Raw genomic sequence first — 7,500 nt, 5'->3', positions numbered from 1 at the left:
TCCAGTCAGTACACGAGGTACGCCATCGCCTCAATGGACTCCCCCCTTCTAGCTGCGGGGTACGGGGAGTAACCATAATTTGTATTAAATTATGGTCACTAATTCCCCAACCCCCCCTAACACTCCATTTACACTCGAACCTACTCGCTGCTGCGTCATTCATGAGCGTCACGTCAATGTCACTCACACCTCTAGGCCCCTCAAACGTATACCATACGCTTGGTTCGTTTGCTACGAGGAGGTTATTCGCCACAAGCCATTCGCTCATAACCTCACCCCGATCGTGGCTCCGATATCCAGCACTATGCCTGGATACCTTGCTGAACCACATCGGGGAGGTAGCATTCGCATCAAGACACACGATGGCAGGAATGCTACTCTCATGTAGTAGCACCGCATCAATGTATCTTAAGTAGGGCTCTAGAGGCTCGTCAAACTTGCAGTACAAGCTGACGACATTCATTCTGCCGAATTCCCCCTCGACACACACACATACTCCCCACTGTGATGAGTCAACTACTACACAAGAGTAGCTTGGCTCACACACAGCTACTGCGGCATTGACTCCAAGGTCCGTAAAGACCCTGAAGCCCCCAGGAAGACCTCTCACCACCCCATTGGTGGAGTATGGTTCCTGGAGCAAGGCAATGCCGCAGCCCCCCTCCGACATACACGCCCCCAATTCACACATCACGGCATAAGACCCCTGACAGTTCAGTTGATATAGTTCAACCATCAATGTCTAGCGTTCGCACGGGCAACAATGGCACAGTACACCGGGCAGACAGTGGACATCATCAAATGTCCGGCTGGCTTGCCCTTAAATGCACAGTTGCACTCCTGTGCCCTTCCTGCCCGCACCTACGGCAGACATCCTTCTTGGCTCTGCATTCTGCCACCCTGTGATCGAAACCCATGCATCGGAAGCAGCCGGGCGTCAGTTGGTCCGGCCGTACCCGGAAGGAAAACCACTTAACGTAGCAACGACCTGCTTCCAGGAGGGCGGACATTAGCATGTCCGTTCCCTCAAGGACAACATTCGTCACCCCATCGGGGCTGACCTTCCAAGGACGGCTGATCATCCTCACGTCCTTCTCAAGGCACCCAGGGCTGAACTCCTTGAGGTTCAAACGGAACAACTCTCCCATGAACTCGTCAGGGGAGATCTCCGTGTGGACCCCTTGGACCACAACCCTAGGCCCCAGCTTCCGACGTATGCTCACATCGAGCCCCACCTCGGAAAACTTGGCATTTTTTACCAAGTTATCCCTCTCAGCAATTGATGGGGTGCGAATAATCGCACCTCCATCCTTCAACGGGCGCACCTCGTGCACCCTAACCCCCATGGAAGGCCCTACCTCCTTTACCACTTTTTTGATCACCTCTTTGGACGTAGTGGGGGTCTTACCCCTCACTACGACCGACCAGGTCTCAACCGGCTTGGGCACCGGCAACGCAGGCAACACAGGCGCAGGCGCCTGAGGTGCCGGCATCATCGCTGCACCAGCCAGCGCAGCTCCAGCCGTCCTCTGAGGTGCTCCCTCCCTAGTTATCTTCGTGGCTTCTAACCGCCCACGAAGATGGGCTATTTCCGTCACCATTTCCACAAACAGTTCCTCGAACTCCAAGGAGTATCCCAGGAGGTCTTTTGCCACACTTTTCGGGACGCCGTCCATATCTATGACGGCTCCACTAAAGGCCGTCACAATGGACTTGAAGCGCCCCATAAATTCGCCCCCAATTTTTATTCCCGAATTCTCCAGGGAAGCACCGAAATTCCTGCGGAGTTTCTCCATGCGCTTCCCGGCTGGACCTAATTTGTCCCCTGATTTACGCACCTTTTTCACCCCCCCCTTTTTCTCCCCCTCGGAAGCGCCCTCGCTTCCGCTTACCCCCGACTTACCTTCAGGTAACTTAGGGGCTACCTTCCCCTCGTCACTCGCCTTTACTACCGGAACTGCTGCACCTCCAGCGGTCTTCTTCCTAATACGGGGAGGGGACCGCAAAATAACCTCCTCCTCCCCCGACGTTGTCTCGTCCATCGCCGACGACGGTACAACAGAACCGATGGGAAGAGGGGTATTCGCCCTCTTCCGCATATCGCTTAATTTGGGCATCGCCCAATGCCCCACCAACTAGCTTGACGAATCCGCCGTATATCGCTCCCAAACAACAACAAAAACAGGTCACTCTTGGGCGACAGTAAGGTACTGCAAGACAGGGATGAGTCCCGCACAGGCACGCACACAGCAACCACACCTAACGGCAAGCCAAAGCAACCGCGAGAACGTAGCCCACACCACCAGCCAAAGGTCTGGCAAAGGCCACCACCAATGCCCTGCCGGACAGAACACCGTTCCCCGCACAGGGACGGGTCGACCAATACGACCGAACACGGCACCTGCACAAGGTATTCAACCTTGGCGCAGCACTATACCACCGCACAAAAAAGAACACCCCTTTTATCGCTGCCGAAGATAGCAATATAACAGCACGCCAAACTATCAACGCACTCACTATATCCACGCCGAAAACTAACGGCACGCACCAAGTACCACGCCGAAAATTAACGGCACTCGCAAAAACCACGCCGAACCAATAACGGCACACACGCAAGAGTATAACCAATAGTTCACCGCACACTGTACGATACTATGTACAGCCACGCACACAGCTTGGCGTCACTCGAATAACGGTGAAAGTTCCCGTATCCGCAGAATGGCACTCACTTAACACAGTTGCCCGTCAACAAAGTACAGCTACTGTACAGCCACGCTAAAACGTAGCGTCACTAAAAATTCCGGTGAAAACACAGCGGTATTTTCCCGTACTCACACAACGGCACTCACTAAGCACAAAGCACAATGTGCCCGAATCGATGTACAGTTCATGTACAGCTACACTGTAGCGTCACTCGAATAGCGGATATAGCACAAAACGGAATTCGCAATAATTTATGCGCTCACGACACGGCACGTCTTCACTGTTCAACAATCACAATGAGAATGAGTAGATAGGGACATCGTCGTGTAGGGTTTTTACGTGAGTTCCTGCTGGCGACAGCCCAAACCCACGGTGCTCAAAAGCACAACGGATCAAAACAATGCGTTGATCAGCGCCCCAAAAATGCCGAAGCATTTAAGGATACCAATTGGTAGTGTGGAATGGACACACTAACCACCTTGGTAGGGTTCGAGGTCTATCTAACCCTCTGCCGTTCTATGGGTCCCGGCACCCGGTTGCATTGCAACTCCACATCGAGCCAAAAGGCTCTACCCGCATTTAGGTGTTAACCACAGCCACCACGATACTCCCCGAAGAGCCTACCTCAAGAACAGGTCGGAGCAAGCTCCGAGGGCCCCTGTTCCCCGTGGTACCAGATTTAAGTCTCCGGTCAGACCTCGTAGCCGAGACTACTACCAGTTGAGCTTCCATACAGCTCTGGACTGGTGGCCATTCCCCACACCTAAGCCCCAATCCCACAACAGAATGCACAGACAAGAACGGCTAAAAACTAATCAACTGAACGCCTTAAATTACGTCGCCGCCTAAACACCTCACGCGCATATTGCCCTAACATTTCGACATTCCGACGGTTGGCAATCACACCACTCACATCATACCGTCCATCAGTCCAACTAATCCCCACACCCGCAAGATTCCTAATGTCTGAGTACATCGGGCATTCACAGAGGACGTGCACCCAGTCCTCTCTTGCCGACCCACAAACACATTCCTCACTTATGGACAAGCGCCTCTCATGCAAATATGCATTAAGAGGCCCATGTCCAGTAAGGAGGAATCCTAGGCTGAGGGAAAATCCAAAATCTGGATTTTCCCCGACAAAGGAAACATCCCGAATGTACTCGTATGTCACGCGACCTTTGGAACTATTGTCCCAACGGTTTTGCCACCCACGAAGCATACATTCATTCAACAACCTTTTACACTCTAAAAACCCCCTTCCTACATCACCGTCGGATAACCATCCAACACGCAGCGGCATACAAAGCCTCCTTCTCAACCTGAAGGCAACCGCCCGTTGCACGACTAACAGGTCAAGAGGAGGCGCACCTAACAACACCTGCAACGCATCCGTACTCACTGTACGGCATACAGGCAGGCAGGCAAGCAACATAATGCGCTGGCACGCCATCAGATGACGTTTGCCAACCGACTTTAAAGCCCATTCGTACCATATAGCGGCACCATAAGTGGCACAGGCCACAAATAGGCCCCGATATACGGTACGAACCGCGCGTCGGCTAAGACCCCAGTCAAATCTGACTACGCGACGCACTTGCCCAACAATTGCCTGCAGCCGCTCCCTCAACAACACTAAGTGTGGAGTAAAACACATCCTTTCACTCATAGTTACCCCCAGGTATTTGACTTGCGTCACATACCTAATCAAAACCCCATTCAAACGGACAATCGGTGGACGACTCGGGGACAATCTGCCCTTAAGCAGCATTGTCACCGTTTTGTCCATCGATATGTCCACTCCCACATCTACCCCCCAATTGTGGGTCAATGTAAGGAGCTGCCCCCCCACTCGCTCCAGTTCCTCACGCGAACGACCCTCAACCAAAATGAGAAGGTCGTCCGCATACGCACAGTGTTTACAAAGTGGCTCTAACTGCCGAAGCAGGGAGTCCATCATGAGGTTCCAAATGAAGGGACCACAGATGGATCCCTGCGGACAGCCTCGAGCCACCCCAATCTCCACACTCCCGCCCACTCCTACAATAGATGCTTTTCTGTCCGAAAAATAACTCCGCCATAGAGCAATTTCCGGACAGCCAAGCTCCTCTAGCCGTTGTAACACCCGGTCCCAGCGCAAGTAATCAAAGGCCCCCTTGAAGTCAATAAACATGCCAAGGACATATTTATTGACGTTTTCCCTAACTACACTCTGAACATACATCCACGCATCTTCTATACTACGTCCTTTCCTGAAACCATACTGCCTATCCGACCTAACACCCCGAGTTAGCTCCTGAAGCCGCTCAACCATAACCCTTTCCAGCACTTTTCCAAGTACTGGAAGGAGGCTGATACCACGATAAGATCGAGGATCGCTCCTGATCTTATCGGGCGACTTCAAGAGTACGACGACCCTAGCAACTTTCCACTCGCGTGGAAAATATCCCTCCCATATGCATTTATCATAAATGGCCTCCAAATATTCCGGAATGAACTTCCACAAGCATTTGCACATCTCTCCGTTCAAACCATCGAAACCTGGAGACCTTTTAGACCTGACCAGGCCAAACGCATAGTCCAACTCCCCAACGTCTAGTGGAGGGACAGGCACCTCTTGTGCAGGAGGAACTTGAACCTCAGCCCTGGGAAAGAACTCGCCTAACAAAACATTGGCGCACTCTCTCCACGTCGATAATACAGTATCACCTACGCGAAGAGAGCTAGCCATCTCATTTCGACGACCCCGACAGATCCTAAAGACCTGTCCCCAAGGGTCGTCCCTATTTTCCCCCACAAATCTCCTCCACTCTTCCTCCTTGACTCTCACAAGCATCTTCTTATACTCTTTCATCCCTACACTAAATTGATACTTGAGCTGAGACAGATTCTCCGAATTGGTCCGCCTGCCGCGTTGAAACAACCGCCTCAAGCGCCGGACAGACCTCCTCTTTGAGTTCAACTCGCTAGTCCACCATTTCACACCTTTCATTCTCACAGCCCTAGCTTTCCTAAACACTGAGTCATTCACTCCCCAGACACATTCAGATAGACGAGCAATTTGCTCGTCAACCCCCAATTCCTCAAACTCACTAAGCGGTATATCCAATACCGCTTCCCTAACAGTATGTCCATATCGGCTCCAGTCAGCACACGAGGTACGCCATCGCCTCAATGGACTCCCCCCTTCTAACTGCGGGGTACGGGGAGTAACCATAATTTGTATTAAATTATGGTCACTAATTCCCCAACCCCCCCTAACACTCCATTTACACTCGAACCTACTCGCTGCTGCGTCATTCATGAGCGTCACGTCAATGTCACTCACACCTCTAGGCCCCTCAAACGTATACCATACTTGCTTTGGTTCGTTTGCTACGAGGAGGTTATTCGCCACAACCCATTCGCTCATAACCTCACCCCGATCGTGGCTCCGATATCCAGCACTATGCCTGGATACCTTGCTGAACCACATCGGGGAGGTAGCATTCGCATCAAGACACACGATGGCAGGAATGCTACTCTCATGTAGTAGCACCGCATCAATGTATCTTAAGTAGGGCTCTAGAGGCTCGTCAAACTTGCAGTACAAGCTGACGACATTCATTCTGCCGAATTCCCCCTCGACACACACACATACCACCCACTGTGATGAGTCAACTACTACACAAGAGTAGCTTGGCTCACACACAGCTACTGCGGCATTGACTCCAAGGTCCGTAAAGACCCTGAAGCCCCCAGGAAGACCTCTCACCACCCCATTGGTGGAGTATGGTTCCTGGAGCAAAGCAATGCCGCAGCCCCCCTCCGACATACACGCCCCCAATTCACACATCACGGCATAAGACCCCTGACAGTTCAGTTGATATAGTTCAACCATCAATGTCTAGCGTTCGCACGGGCAACAATGGCACAGTACACCGGGCAGACAGTGGACATCATCAAATGTCCGGCTGGCTTGCCCTTAAATGCACAGTTGCGACAATGCGGGGCATTGCCGCAACCTGCACTCCTGTGCCCTTCTTGCCCGCACCTACGGCAGACATCCTTCTTGGCTCTGCATTCTGCCACCCTGTGATCGAAACCCATGCATCGGAAGCAGCCGGGCGTCAGTTGGTCCGGCCGTACCCGGAAGGAAAACCACTTAACGTAGCAACGACCTGCTTCCAGGAGGGCGGACATTAGCATGCCCGTTCCCTCAAGGACAACATTCGTCACCCCATCAGGGCTGACCTTCCAAGGACGGCTGATCATCCTCACGTCCTTCTCAAGGCACCCAGGGCTGAACTCCTTGAGGTTCAAACGGAACAACTCTCCCATGAACTCGTCAGGGGAGATCTCCGTGTGGACCCCCTGGACCACAACCCTAGGCCCCAGCTTCCGACGTATGCTCACATCGAGCCCCACCTCGGAAAACTTGGCATTTTTTACCAAGTTATCCCTCTCAGCAACTGATGGGGTGCGAATAATCGCACCACCATCCTTCAACGGGCGCACCTCGTGCACCCTTACCCCCATGGAAGGCCCTACCTCCTTTACCACTTTTTTAATCACCTCTTTGGACGTAGTGGGGGTTTTACCCCTCACTACGACCGACCAGGTCTCAACTGGCTTGGGCACCGGCAACGGAGGCAACACAGGCGCAGGCGCCTGAGGTGCCGGCATCAGCGCTGCACCAGCCAGCGCAGCTCCAGTCGTCCTCCGAGGTGCTTCCTCCCTAGTTACCTTTGTGGCTTCCAACCGCCCACGAAGATGGGCGATCTCCGCCACCATCTCAACAAAAAGCTCCTCAAACTC

Source organism: Anastrepha ludens, unplaced genomic scaffold (genome assembly GCF_028408465.1).
Source record: "Anastrepha ludens isolate Willacy unplaced genomic scaffold, idAnaLude1.1 ptg000018l, whole genome shotgun sequence".
In the NCBI taxonomy this organism is placed as follows: Eukaryota; Metazoa; Arthropoda; class Insecta; order Diptera; family Tephritidae; genus Anastrepha; species Anastrepha ludens.
Note: the sequence above shows the minus strand (reverse complement) of the source record.